Raw genomic sequence first — 16,012 nt, 5'->3', positions numbered from 1 at the left:
GTATTTAAGGTTATTTTCTGATCAATTATGTGTTTGCATAATTTTTATCGTATATATAACGAATTAATAACAATAAACTGAAAATTCACAAAAAAACGTGGAAAAACGGCCTAATTCGATGATATTTTGTTTAAATCACATAAAGTAAAAGATGATAAAGGTCAAGATATTGCTAAATTCGATGATTTTTAGTACAAATCAAAATGCAAGAAAACTTGCTTAAAAATGCAAAATTTGCGAAATTCTGAGATTTGAAGTCCAAATCACATATCGTGAGAAAACATGAAGAAGTATCGAAATATTGGTAAAAACGAATATATATATACATAAAATCACACTACATGAATAACGGGAAAAAAGTCACTATATTACCATATTTGAGGATTTTACTTCAAATCATAGAGCGAGGTTTCGTATTATTTAGATCCAAGAAAAGACATATGACAATATTGTTTCAAATACAAATGATAAAAGTCAATGTGTTTTCATTAGAACTAACTAAAATGTTTCTGATTTTCCGTTTATATTACCTATGGAAGATGTACACATTAAACCGCTTTAATCCGGCTGAAACGTCGATATATGCAATAAAAAAAGAACTTCTCCACTTTCCAATATCTTACTCGGTATTTTAACGAGAAACACATAGTTGATTGAAAATGAATTGTTTAAGGTTAATTTCTAATCAATTATGTGTTTGCATCATTTTTATCGTAAATTTAATGAATTAATAGCAATAAACTGAAAATTCACAAAAACGTGGAAAAACAGCAAAATATTGCCTAATTCGATGATATTTTGTTTATATTACATAAAGGAAAAGGGGATGATAAAGTCAAAATATTGCTGAATTCGATGATTTTTAGTACGAAACAAAATGCAAGAAAACTTGCTTAAAATGCAATATTATACGAAAATCTGAGATTTGATGGATAATCACTAATCGTGATACTACATGAAATAGTATCGAAATATTGGTAAAAATGAATATATTTACGTAATATCAAACTACATGAAAAAGGTGAAAAAAGTCATTATTATACCAAATTTGAGGATTTTAAGTTCGAATCATAGAGCGACGCTTCGTATTTTTTAGACCCTAGAAAAGACGTTTAAAGATGTTGCTTCCAATACCAATGATAAAAATCAATGTGTTTTCATTAAAATTAACTAAAATGTTCCTGATTTTCGGTTTATATTACCGATGGAAGATGTACACGTAAAACCGTTCTACTCCGGCTGAAACGTCGATATATGCAATAAAAACAGAAATTTTCCCCCTTTAAATATCTTACCCAGTATTTTAACGAGAAACAAATAGATGATTGAAAATTAAGTATTTAAGGTTATTTTCTGATCAATTATGTGTTTCCATAATTTTTCTCGTATATATAATGAAATAATAACAATAAACTGAAAATTCACAAAAACGTAGAAAAACGGCAAAATATTGCTTAATTCGATCATTTTTTGTTTAAATCACATAAAGGAAAAGGGGATGATAAAGGTCAAAATATTGCTAATTTCGATGATTTTTAGTACAAAACAAAATGCAAGAAAACTTGCTTAAAAATGCAAAATTTGCGAAATTCTGAGATTTGAAGGCCAAATCACATATCGTGAGAAAACATGAAGTAGTATCGAAATATTGGTACAAATGAATATATATACATAAAATCACACTACATGAATAACGTAAAAAAAAGTCACTATATTACCATATTTGAGGATTTTAACTTCAAATCATAGAGCGAGGTTTCGTATTATTTAGATCCAAGAAAAGACATATGACAATGTTGTTTCAAATACAAATGATAAAAATCAATGTGTTTTCATTAGAATTAACTAAAATGTTCCTGATTTTCCGTTTATATAACCGATTTTAGATATACACGTAAAACCACTCTAATCCGGCTGAAACGTCGATATATGCAATACAAACAGAACTTCTCCCCTTTCCAATATCTAACTCAGTATTTTAACGAGAAACAAATAGTTGATTGAAAATGAAGTATTTAAGGTTATTTTCTGATCAATTATGTGTTTCCATAAATTTTCTCGTATATTTAATGAAATAATAACAATAAACTGAAAATTCAAAAAACCGAAGAAAAACGGCAAAATATTGCTTAATTCGATGATATTTTTTTTTAAATCACATAAAGGAAAAGGGGTTGATAAAGGTCAAAATAGTGCTAAATTCGATGATTTTTAGTACAAAACAAAATGCAAGAAAACTTGCATAAAAATGCAAAATTTGCGAAATTCTGAGATTTGAAGGCCAGATCACATATCGTGATACTACATGAAATAGTATCGTAATATTGGTAAAAATGAATATATTTACGTAACATCAAACTACATGAAAAACGTGAAAAAGTCATTATTATACCAAATTTGAGGATTTTAACTTCGAATCATTGAGCGACGTATCGTATTTTTTAGACCCTAGAAAAGACGTTTAAAGATGTTGCTTCCAATACAAATGGTAAAAATCAATGTGTTTTCATTAAAATTAACTAAAATTTTCCAGATTTTCGGTTTATATTACTGATGGAAGATGTGCACGTAAAACCGTTCTAATCCGGCTGAAACGTCGATATATGCAGTAAAAACAGAACTTTTCCCCTTTTCAATATATTACTCAGTATTTTAACGATTAACAAATAGATGATTGAAAACGAAGTATTTAAGGTTATTTTCTGATCAATTATGTGTTTGCATAATTTTTATCGTATATATAATGAATTAATAACAATAAACTGAAAATTCACAAAAACGTGGAAAAACGGCCTAATTCGATGATATTTTGTTTAAATCACATAAAGGAAAAGATGATAAAGGTCAAGATATTGCTAAATTCGATGATTTTTAGTACAAAACAAAATGCAAGAAAACTTGCTTAAAAATGCAAAATTTGCGAAATTCTGAGATTTGAAGGCCAAATCACATATCGTGAGAAAACATTAAGTAGTATCGAAATATTGGTAAAAACCAATACATATACGTAAAATCACACTAAATGATCAACGTGAAAAAAGTCACTATATTATCATATTTGAGGATTTTAACTTCAAATCATAGAGCGAGGTTTCGTATTATTTAGATCCAAGAAAAGACATGACAATGTTGTTTCAAATACAAATGATAAAAATCAATGTGGTTTCATTAGAATTAACTAAAATATTTCTGATTTTCCGTTTATATTACCTATGGAAGATGTACACGTTAAACCGCTTTAATCCGGCTGAAACGTCGATATATACAATAAAAACAGAACTTCTCCCCTTTCCAATATCTTACTCAGTATTTTAACGAGAAACAAATAGTTGATTGAAAATGAAGTGTTTAAGGTTAATTTCTAATCAATTATGTGTTTGCATCATTTTTATCGTAAATTTAAATAGCAATAAACTGAAAATTCACAAAAACGTAGAAAAACAGCAAAATATTGCCTAATTCGATGATATTTTGTGTATATCACATAAAGGAAATGGGGATGATAAACGTCAAAATATTGCTGAATTCGATGATATTTAGTACGAAACAAAATGCAAGAAAACTTGCATAAAATGCAATATTATGCGAAAATCTGAGATTTGAAGGCCAAATCACATATCGTGATACGACATGAAATAGTATCGAAATATAGGTAAAAATGAATATATTTACGTAATATCAAACTACATGAAAAACGTGAAAAAAGTCATTATTATACCAAATTTGAGGATTTTAACTTCGAATCATAAAGCGACGTTTCGTATTTTTTAGACCCCTAGAAAAGACGTATAAAGATGTTGCTTCCAATACAAATGACAAAAATCTATGTGTTTTCATTAAAATTAACTAAAATGTTTCTGATTTTTGGTTTATATTACCGATGGAAGATATACACGTAAAACCGTTCTACTCCGGTTGAAACGTCGATATATGCAATATGAACAGAACTTCTCCCCTTTTCAATATCTTACACAGTATTTTAACGAGAAACAAATATATGATTGAAAATGAAGTATTTAAGGTTATTTTCTCATCAATTATGTGTTTCCATAATTTTTCTCGTATATTTAATGAAATAATACCAATAAACTGAAAATTCCCAAAAACGAAGAAAAACGGCAAAATATTGCTTAATTCGATGATATTTTGTTTAAATCACACAAAGGAAAAGGGGATGATAGAGGTAAAAATATTGCTAAATTCGATGATTTTTAGTACAAAACAAAATGCAAGAAAACTTGCTTAAAAATGCAAAATTTGCAAAATTCTGAGATTTGAAGGCCAAATCACATATCGTGAGAAAACATGAAGTATCGAAATATTGGTAAAAACGAATATATATATATATACATAAAATCACACTACATGAATAACGTGAAAAAAGTCACTATATTACCATATTTGAGGATTTTAACTTCGAATCATAAAGCGACGTTTCGTATTTTTTAGACCCTAGAAAAGACGTATAAAGATGTTGCATCCAGTACAAATGACAAAAATCTATGTGTTTTCATTAAAATTAACTAAAATGTTCCTGATTTTCGGTTTATATTACCGTTGGAAGATGTACACGTAAAACCGTTCTACTCCGGCTGAAACGTCGATATATGCAATAAAAACAGAACTTTTCCCCTTTTCAATATATTACTCAGTATTTTAACGAGAAACAAATAGATGATTGAAAACGAAGTATTTAAGGTTATTTTCTGATCAATTATGTGTTTGCATAATTTTTATCGTATATATAATGAATTAATAACACTAAACTGAAAACTCACAAAAACGTGGAAAAACGGCCTAATTCGATGATATTTTCTTTAAATCACATAAAGGAAAAGATGATAAAGGTCAAGATATTGCTAAATTCGATGATTTTTAGTACAAAACAAAATGCAAGAAAACTTGCTTAAAAATGCAAAATTTGCGATATTCTGAGATTTGAAGGCCAAATCACATATCGTGAGAAAACATTAAGTAGTATCGAAATACTGGTAAAAACCAATATATATACGTAAAATCACACTACATGAATAACGTGAAAAAAGTCACTATATTATCATAATTGAGGATTTTAACTTCAAATCATAGAGCGAGGTTTCGTAATATTTAGATCCAAGAAAAGACATATGACAATGTTGTTTCAAATACAAATGTTAAAAATCAATGTGTTTTCATTAGAATTAACTAAAATGTTCCTGATTTTCCGTTTATATAACCGATTTTAGATATACACGTAAAACCGCTCTAATCCGGCTGAAACGTCGATATATGCAATAAAAACAGAACTTCTCCCCTTTCCAATATCTAACTCAGTATTTTAACGAGAAACAAATAGTTGATTGAAAATGAAGTATTTATTGTTATTTTCTGATCAATTATGTGTTTTAATAATTTTTCTCGTATATTTAATGAAATAATAACAATAAACTGAAAATTAAAAAAACCGAAGAAAAACGGCAAAATATTGCTTAATTCGATGATATTTTTTTTTAAACCACATAAAGGAAAAGGGGATGATACAGGTCAAAATAGTGCTAAATTCGATGATTTTTAGTACAAAACAAAATGCAAGAAAACTTGCTTAAAATGCAAAATTTGCGAAATTCTGAGATTTGAAGGCCAAATCACATATCGTGAGAAAACATGAAGTAGTATCGAAATATTGGTAAAAACCAATATATATACGTAAAATCACACTACATGAATAACGTGAAAAAAGTCACTATATTACCATATTTGAGGATTTTAACTTCAAATCATAGAGCGAGGTTTCGTATTATTTAGATCCAAGAAAAGACATATGACAATGTTGTTTCAAATACAAATGATAAAAATCAATGTGTTTTCATTAGAACTAACTAAAATGTTTCTGATTTTCCGTTTATATTACCTATGGAAGATGTACACATTAAACCGCTTTAATCAGGCTGAAACGTCGATATATGCAATAAAAAAAGAACTTCTCCCCTTTCCAATATCTTACTCAGTATTTTAACGAGAAACAAATAGTTGATTGAAAATGAATTGTTTAAGGTTAATTTCTAATCAATTATGTGTTTGCATCATTTTTATCGTAAATTTAATGAATTAATAGCAATAAACTGAAAATTCAAAAAACGTGGAAAAACAGCAAAATATTGCCTAATTCGATGATATTTTGTTTATATTACATAGAGGAAAAGGAGATGATAAAGTCAAAATATTGCTGAAATCGATGATTTTTAGTACGAAACAAAATGCAAGAAAACTTGCTTAAAATGCAATATTATACGAAAATCTGAGATTTGAAGGATAATCACTTATCGTGATACTACATGAAATAGTATCGAAATATTGGTAAAAATGAATATATTTACGTAATATCAAACTACATGAAAAAGGTGAAAAAAGTCATTATTATACCAAATTTGAGGATTTTAAGTTCGAATCATAGAGCGACGTTTCGTATTTTTTAGACCCTAGAAAAGACGTTTAAAGATGTTGCTTCCAATACAAATGATGAAAATCAATGTGTTTTCATAAAATTAACTAAAATGTTCCTGATTTTCGGTTTATATTACCGATGGAAGATATACACGTAAAACCGTTCTACTCCGGCTGAAACGTCGATATATGCAATAAAAAAAGAAATTCTCCCCCTTTAAATATCTTACCCAGTATTTTAACGAGAAACAAATAGATGATTGAAAATTAAGTATTTAAGGTTATTTTCTGATCAATTATGTGTTTCCATAATTTTTCTCGTATATATAATGAAATAATAACAATAAACTGAAAATTCACAAAAACGTAGAAAAACGGCAAAATATTGCTTAATTCGATCATTTTTTGTTTAAATCACATAAAGGAAAAGGGGATGATAAAGGTCAAAATATTGCTAAATTCGATGATTTTTAGTACAAAACAAAATGCAAGAAAACTTGCTTAAAAATGCAAAATTTGCGAAATTTTGAGATTTGAAGGCCAAATCACATATCGTGAGAAAACATTAAGTAGTATCGAAATATTGGTAAAAACCAATATATATACGTAAAATCACACTAAATGATCAACGTGAAAAAAGTCACTATATTATCATATTTGAGGATTTTAACTTCAAATCATAGAGCGAGGTTTCGTATTATTTAGATCCAAGAAAAGACATATGACAATGTTGTTTCAAATACAAATGATAAAAATCAATGTGGTTTCATTAGAATTAACTAAAATATTTCTGATTTTCCGTTTATATTACCTATGGAAGATGTACACGTTAAACCGCTTTAATCCGGCTGTAACGTCGATGTATACAATAAAAACAGAACTTCTCCCCTTTCCAATATCTTACTCAGTATTTTAACGAGAAACAAATAGTTGATTGAAAATGAAGTGTTTAAGGTTAATTTCTAATCAATTATGTGTTTGCATCATTTTTATCGTAAATTGAATGAATTAATACCAATAAACTGAAAATTCACAAAAACGTAGAAAAACAGCAAAATATTGCCTAATTCGATGATATTTTGTGTATATCACATAAAGGAAATGGGGATGATAAACGTCAAAATATTGCTGAATTCGATGATATTTAGTACGAAACAAAATGCAAGAAAACTTGCATAAAATGCAATATTATGCGAAAATCTGAGATTTGAAGGCCAAATCACATATCGTGATACGACATGAAATAGTATCGAAATATAGGTAAAAATGAATATATTTACGTAATATCAAACTACATGAAAAACGTGAAAAAAGTCATTATTATACCAAATTTGAGGATTTTAACTTCGAATCATAAAGCGACGTTTCGTATTTTTTAGACCCTAGAAAAGACGTATAAAGATGTTGCATCCAGTACAAATGACCAAAATCTATGTGTTTTCATTAAAATTAACTAAAATGTTCCTGATTTTTGGTTTATATTACCTATGGAAGATATAAACGTAAAACCGATCTACTCCGGCTGAAACGTCGATATATGCAATATGAACAGAACTTCTCCCCCTTTTCAATATCTTACACAGTATTTTAACGAGAAACAAATATATGATTGAAAATGAAGTATTTAAGGTTATTTTCTCATCAATTATGTGTTTCCATAATTTTTCTCGTATATTTAATGAAATAATACCAATAAACTGAAAATTCCCAAAAACGAAGAAAAACGGTAAAATATTGCTTAATTCGATGATATTTTGTTTAAATCACACAAAGGAAAAGGGGATGATAGAGGTAAAAATATTGCTAAATTCGATGATTTTTAGTACAAAACAAAATGCAAGAAAACTTGCTTAAAAATGCAAAATTTGCCAAATTCTGAGATTTGAAGGCCAAATCACATATCGTGAGAAAACATGAAGTATCGAAATATTGGTAAAAACGAATATATATATATACATAAAATCACACTACATGAATAACGTGAAAAAAGTCACTATATTACCATATTTGAGGATTTTAACTTCGAATCATAAAGCGACGTTTCGTATTTTTTAGACCCTAGAAAAGACGTATAAAGATGTTGCATCCAGTACAAATGACCAAAATCTATGTGTTTTCATTAAAATTAACTAAAATGTTCCTGATTTTCGGTTTATATTACCGATGGAAGATGTACACGTAAAACCGTTCTACTCCGGCTGAAACGTCGATATATGCAATAAAAACAGAAATTCTCCCCCTTTAAATATCTTACCCAGTATTTTAACGAGAAACAAATAGATGATTGAAAATGAAGTATTTAAGGTTATTTTTTTATCAATTATGTGTTTTCCATAATTTTTCTCGTATATATAATGAAATAATATCAATAAACTGAAAATTCACAAAAACGTAGAAAAACGGCAAAATATTGCTTCATTCGATAATTTTTTGTTTAAATCACATAAAGGAAAAGGGGATGATAAAGGTCAAAATATTGCTAAATTCGATGATTTTTAGTACAAAACAAAATGCAAGAAAACTTGCTTAAAAATGCAAAATTTGCGAAATTCTGAGATTTGAAGGCCAAATCACATATCGTGAGAAAACATGAAATAGTATCGAAATATTGGTACAAACGAATATATATATACACAAAATCACACTACATGAATAACGTGAAAAAAGTCACTATATATTTGAGGATTTTAACTTCAAATCATAGAGCGAGGTTTCGTATTATTTAGATTCAAGAAAAGACATATGACAATGTTGTTTCAATACAAATGATAAAAGTCAATGTGTTTTCATTAGAATTAACTAAAATGTTTCTGATTTTCCGTTTATATAACCGATTTAAGATATGCACGTAAAGCCGCTCTAATCCGGCAGAAACGTCGATATATGCAATAAAAAACAGAACTTCTCCCCTTTCCAATATCTTACTCAGTATTTAAACGAGAAACAAATAGTTGATTGAAAATGAAGTGTTTAAGGTTAATTTCTACTCAATTATGTGGTTGCATCATTTTTATCGTATATTTGATGAATTAATAGCAATAAAGTGAAAATTCACAAAAACGTGGAAAAACAGCAAAATATTGCATAATTTGATGATATTTTGTTTATATTACATAAAGGAAAAGGGGATAATAAACGTCAAAATATTGCTGAATTCGATGATTTTTAGTACGAAACAAAATGCATTAAAACTTGCTTAAAATGCAATATTATGCGAAAATCTGAGATTTGAAGGCCAAGTCACATATCGTGATACTACATGAAATAGTAACGATATATTGGTAAAAATGAATATATTTACGTAATATCAAACTACATGAAAAACGTGAAAAAATTCATTATTATACCAAATTTGAGGATTTTAACTTCGAATCATAGAGCGACGTTTCATATTTTTTAGACCCTAGAAAAGACGTTTAAAGATGTTGCTTCCAATACAAATGATAAAAATCAATGTGTTTTCATTAAAATTAACTAAAATGTTCCTGATTTTCGGTTTATATTACTGATGGAAGATGTGCACGTAAAACCGTTCTAATCCGGCTGAAACGTCGATATGTGCAATAAAAACAGAACTTTTTCCCTTTTCAATATATTACTCCGTATTTTAACGAGAAACAAATAGATGATTGAAAACGAAGTATTTAGGGTTATTTTCTGATCAATTATGTGTTTCCATAATTTTTCTCGTATATTTAATGAAATAATAACAATAAACTGAAAATTAAAAAAAACGAAGAAAAACGGCAAAATATTGCTTAATTCGATGATCGTTTGTTTAAATCGCATAAAGGAAAAGGGGATGATAAAGGTCAAAATATTGCTCAATTCGATGATTTTTAGTACAAAACAAAATGCATGAAAACTTGCTTAAAAATGCAAAATTTGCGAAATTCTGAGATTTGAAGGCCAAATCACATATCGTGATACTACATGAAATAGTATCGAAATATTGGTAAAAATGAATATATATACGTAACATCAAACTACATGAAAAACGTGAAAAAATTCATTATTATACCAAATTTGAGGATTTTAACTTCGAATCATAGAGCGACGTTTCATATTTTTTAGACCCTAGAAAAGACGTTTAAAGATGTTGCTTCCAATACAAATGATAAAAATCAATGTGTTTTCATTAAAATTAACTAAAATGTTCCTGATTTTCGGTTTATATTACTGATGGAAGATGTGCACGTAAAACCGTTCTAATCCGGCTGAAACGTCGATATGTGCAATAAAAACAGAACTTTTCCCCTTTTCAATATATTACTCCGTATTTTAACGAGAAACAAATAGATGATTGAAAACGAAGTATTTAGGGTTATTTTCTGATCAATTATGTGTTTGCATAATTTTTTCGTATAAATAATGAATTAATAACAATAAACTGAAAATTCACAAAAACGTGGAAAAACGGCCTAATTCGATGATATTTTGTTTAAATCACATAAAGGAAAAGGAGATGATAAAGGTCAAGATATTGCTAAATTCGATGATTTTTAGTACAAAACAAAATGCTAGAAAACTTGCTTAAAAATGCAAAATTTGCGAAATTCTGAGATTTGAAGGCCAAATCACATATCGTGAGAAAACATGAAGTAGTATCGAAATATTGGTAAAAACCAATATATATACGTAAAATCACACTACATGAATAACGTGAAAAAAGTCACTATATTACCATATTTGAGGATTCTAACCTCAAATCATAGAGCGAAGTTTCGTATTATTTAGATCCAAGAAAAGACATATGACAATGTTGTTTCAAATACAAATGATAAAAATGAATGTGTTTTCATTAGAATTAACTAAAATGTTTCTGATTTTCCGTTTATATTACCGATGGAAGATGAACACATAAAACCGCTTTAATCCGGCTGAAACGTCGATATATGCAATAAAAACAGAACTTCTTCCCTTTCCAATATCTAACTCAGTATTTTAACGAGAAACAAATAGTTGATTGAAAATGAAGTGTTTAAGGTTAATTTCTACTCAATTATGTGGTTGCATCATTTTTATCGTAAATTTAATGAATTAATACCAATAAACTGAAAATTCACAAAAACGTCGAAAAACAGCAAAATATTGCCTAATTCGATGATATTTTGTTTAAATCACATAAAGGAAAAGGGGATGATCAAGGTCAAAATATTGCTAAATTCGATGATTTTTAGTACAAAACAAAATGCAAGAAAACTTGCTTAAAAATGCAAAATTTGCGAATTTCTGAGATTTAAAGGCCAAATCACATATCGTGATACTACATGAAATAGTATCGAAATACTGGTGAAAATGAATATATTTACGTAATATCAAACTACATGAAAAACGTGAAAAAAGTCATTATTATACCAAATTTGAGGATTTTAACTTCGAATCATAAAGCGACGTTTCGTATTTTTTAGACCCTAGAAAAGACGTATAAAGATGTTGTTTCCAATACAAATCACAAACATCAATGCCTTTTCATTAAAATTAACTAAAATGTTCCTGATTTTCGGTTTATATTACCGATGGAAGATGTACACGTAAAACCGTCGTACTCCGGCTGAAACGTCGATATATGCAATAAAAACAGACTTTTCCCCTTTTCAGTATATTACTCAGTATTTTAACGAGAAACAAATAGATGATTGAAAACGAAGTATTTAAGGTTATTTACTGATCAATTATGTGTTCGCATAATTTTTATCGTATATATAATGAATTAATAACAATAAACTGAAAATTCACAAAAACGTGGAAAAACGGCCTAATTCGATGATATTTTGTTTAAATCACATAAAGGAAAAGGTGATGATAAAGGTGATGATATTGCTAAATTCGATGATTTTTAGTACAAAACAAAATGCAAGAAAACTTGCTTAAAAATGCAAAATTTGCGAAATTCTGAGATTTGAAGGCCAAATCACATGTCGTGAGAAAACATGAAGTAGTATCGAAATATTGGTAAAAACCAATATATATACGTAAAATCACACTACATGAATAACGTGAAAAAAGTTACTATATTACCATATTTGAGGATTTTAACTTCAAATCATAGAGCGAGGTTTCGTATTATTTAGATCCAAGAAAAGACATATGACAATGTTGTTTCAAATACAAATGATAAAAATCAATGTGTTTTCATTAGAATTAACTAAAATGTTTCTGATTTTCCGTTTATGTTACCGATGGAAGATGTAACACGTAAAACCGCTTTAATCCGGCTGAAACATCGATATATGCAATAAAAACAGAACTTCTCCCCTTTCCAATATCTTACTCAGTATTTTAACGAGAAACAAATAGTTGATTGAAAATGAAGTGTTTAAGGTTAATTTCTAATCAATTATGTTTGCATCATTTTTATCGTAAATTTAATGAATTAATAGCAATAAACGGAAAATTCACAAAAACGTGGAAAAACAGCAAAATATTGCCTAATTCGATGATATTTTGTTTATAACAAATAAAGGAAAAGGGGATGATAAACGTCAAAATATTGCTGAATTCGATTATTTTTAGTACGAAACAAAATGCAAGAAAACTTGCTTAAAATGCAATATTATGCGAAAATCTGAGATTTGAAGGCCAAATTGCATATCGTGATACGACATGAAATAGTATCGAAATATAGGTAAAAATGAATATATTTACGTAATATCAAACTACATGAGAAACGTGAAAAAAGTCATTATTATACCAAATTTGAGGATTTTAACTTCGAATCATAAAGCGACGTTTCGTATTTTTTACACCCTAGAAAAGACGTATAAAGATGTTGCTTCTAATACAAATGACAAAAATCTATGTGTTTTCATTAAAATTAACTAAAATGTTCCTGATTTTCGGTTTATATTACCGATGGAAGATATACACGTAAAACCGTTCTACTCCGGCTGAAACGTCGATATATGCAATAAAAGCAGAACTTCTCCCCTTTTCAATATCTTACACAGTATTTTAACAATTGTAGCCTTGGTTTACTGTGTGCCATATTACAAATATCATCAGCATAACATATAACTGTTTCCGTAGGTTGTACAGGTATGTCATGGACAAGTTTGTGCATAAGTATATTGAAGAGCATAGGGCTTAGGACACCACCTTGAGGTGTGCCTAGTTCGAATGCATCTGTTCTTGTACTTTTAACTCCTTTAAATAGGACACTAGCACGCCTGTTGGATAGGTAGCTCTTTATCCAACTCAGAAGATTACCTTTGATTCCAAATTCAGCAAGTTGCTCTAATATTATTTCGCCATTCGCTACATCGAAAGCTGACTTTAGGTCATTGTAAACTCTGTGATAAACCTTTAATGCATTCACTAGAACACTATATTGATGAATGTGAAACCTTAAAGGACTTTAGACCTCCTGGCCTATTGTACCACCAACTGTGTAACTATTTTATTGACTCAGGTGTTCTGGACGACATCCTAACAATTTACCCAAAATTTGCTTGTCCATTTTAAAGAATGAAGAACAATTTTTATTTATATTCTAAGCTGTATCACTTATGAACCCATCCCTGATCTTGTGTGGCAGTGCACAATAGAAAGTTGTTTTCACATATCCACACATTAAAACATTGATTGTAACCATGATATATATGTGCTTCAGCCTACAGTTTAGACCTATTGTCTTATGTATGACCCTCTGTCCTGCGTGGCAGTGAATGCTAGCATTAACCTCTATTTATTAAGACTATCAAAATCCTCAGATTAGGCAAAATTGTAATTAATTTTGTCAATAAAGATGTTAATAATAATAATAAGTATTTTAACGACAAACAAATATATGATTGAAAATGAAGTATTTAAGGTTATTTTCTAATCAATTATGTGTTTCCATAATTTTTCTCGTATATTTAATGAAATAATAACAATAAACTGAAAATTCACAAAAACGAAGAAAAACGGCAAAATATTGCTTAATTCGATGATATTTTGTTTAAATCACACAAAGGAAAAGGGGATGATAAAGGTAAAAATATTGCTAAATTCGATGATTTTTAGTACAAAACAAAATGCAAGAAAACTTGCTTAAAAATGCAAAATTTGCAAAATTCTGAGATTTGAAGGCCAAATCACATATCTTGAGAAAACATGAAGAAGTATCGAAATATTGGTAAAAACGAATATATATACATAAAATCACACTACATGAATAACGTGAAAAAGTCACTATATATTTGAGGATTTTAACTTCAAATCATAGAGCGAGGTTTCGTATTATTTAGATTCAAGAAAAGACATATGACAATGTTGTTTCAAATACAAATGATAAAAGTCAATGTGTTTTCATTAGAATTAACTAAAATGTTCCTGATTTTCCGTTTATATAACCGATTTAAGATATGCACGTAAAACCGCTCTAATCCGGATGAAACGTCGATATATGCAATAAAAACAGAACTTCTCCCCTTTCCAATATCTTACTCAGTATTTTAACGCGAAACAAATAGTTGATTTAAAATGTAGTGTTTAAGGTTAATTTTTAATCAATTATGTGTTTGCATCATTTTTATCGCAAATTTAATGAATTAATAGCAATAAACTGAAAATTCACAAAAACGTGGAAAAACAGCAAAATATTGCCTAATTCGATGATATTTTGTTTATATCACATAAAGGAAAAGGGGATGATAAACGTCAAACTATTGCTGAATTCGATGATTTTAGGACGAAACAAAATGCAAGAAAACTTGCTTAAAATGCAATATTATGCGAAAATCTGAGATTTGAAGGCCAAATCACAGATCGTGATACTACATGAAATAGTATCAAAATATAGGTAAAAATGAATATATTTACGTAATATCAAACTACATGAAAAACGTGAAAAAATCATTATTATAAAAAATTTGAGGATTTTAACTTCGAATCATAAAGCGACGTTTCGTATTTTTCAGACCCTAGAAAAGACGTATAGAGATGTTGCTTCCAATACAAATGACAAAAATCTATGTGTTTTCATTAAAATTAACTAAAATGTTCCTGGTTTTCGGTTTATATTACCGATGGAAGATATACACGTAAAACCGTTCTACTCCGGCTGAAACGTCGATATATGCAATAAAAGCAGAACTTCTCCCCTTTCAGTATCTTACACAGTATTTTAACGAGAAACAAATATATGATTGAAAATGAAGTATTTAAGGTTATTTTCTAATCAATTATGTGTTTCCATAATTTTTCTCGAATATATAATGAAATAATAAGAATAAACTGAAAATTCACAAAAACGAAGAAAAACGGCAAAATATTGCTTAATTCGATGATATTTTGTTTAAATCACACAGAGGAAAAGGGGATGATAAAGGCAAAAATATTGCTAAATTCGATGATTTTTAGTACAAAACAAAATGCAAGAAAATTTGCTTAAAAATGCAAAATTTGAAAAATTCTGAGATTTGAAGGCCAAATCACATATCGTGAGAAAACATGAAGAAGTATCGAAATATTGGTAAAAACGAATATATATACATAAAATCACACTACAAGAATAACGTGAAAAAAGTTACTATATTACCATATTTGAGGATTTTAACTTCAAATCATAGAGCGAGGTTTCGTATTATTTAGATACAAGAAAAGA

Source organism: Procambarus clarkii, chromosome 67 (assembly GCF_040958095.1).
Source record: "Procambarus clarkii isolate CNS0578487 chromosome 67, FALCON_Pclarkii_2.0, whole genome shotgun sequence".
Classification (NCBI taxonomy): Eukaryota; Metazoa; Arthropoda; class Malacostraca; order Decapoda; family Cambaridae; genus Procambarus; species Procambarus clarkii.
Note: the sequence above shows the minus strand (reverse complement) of the source record.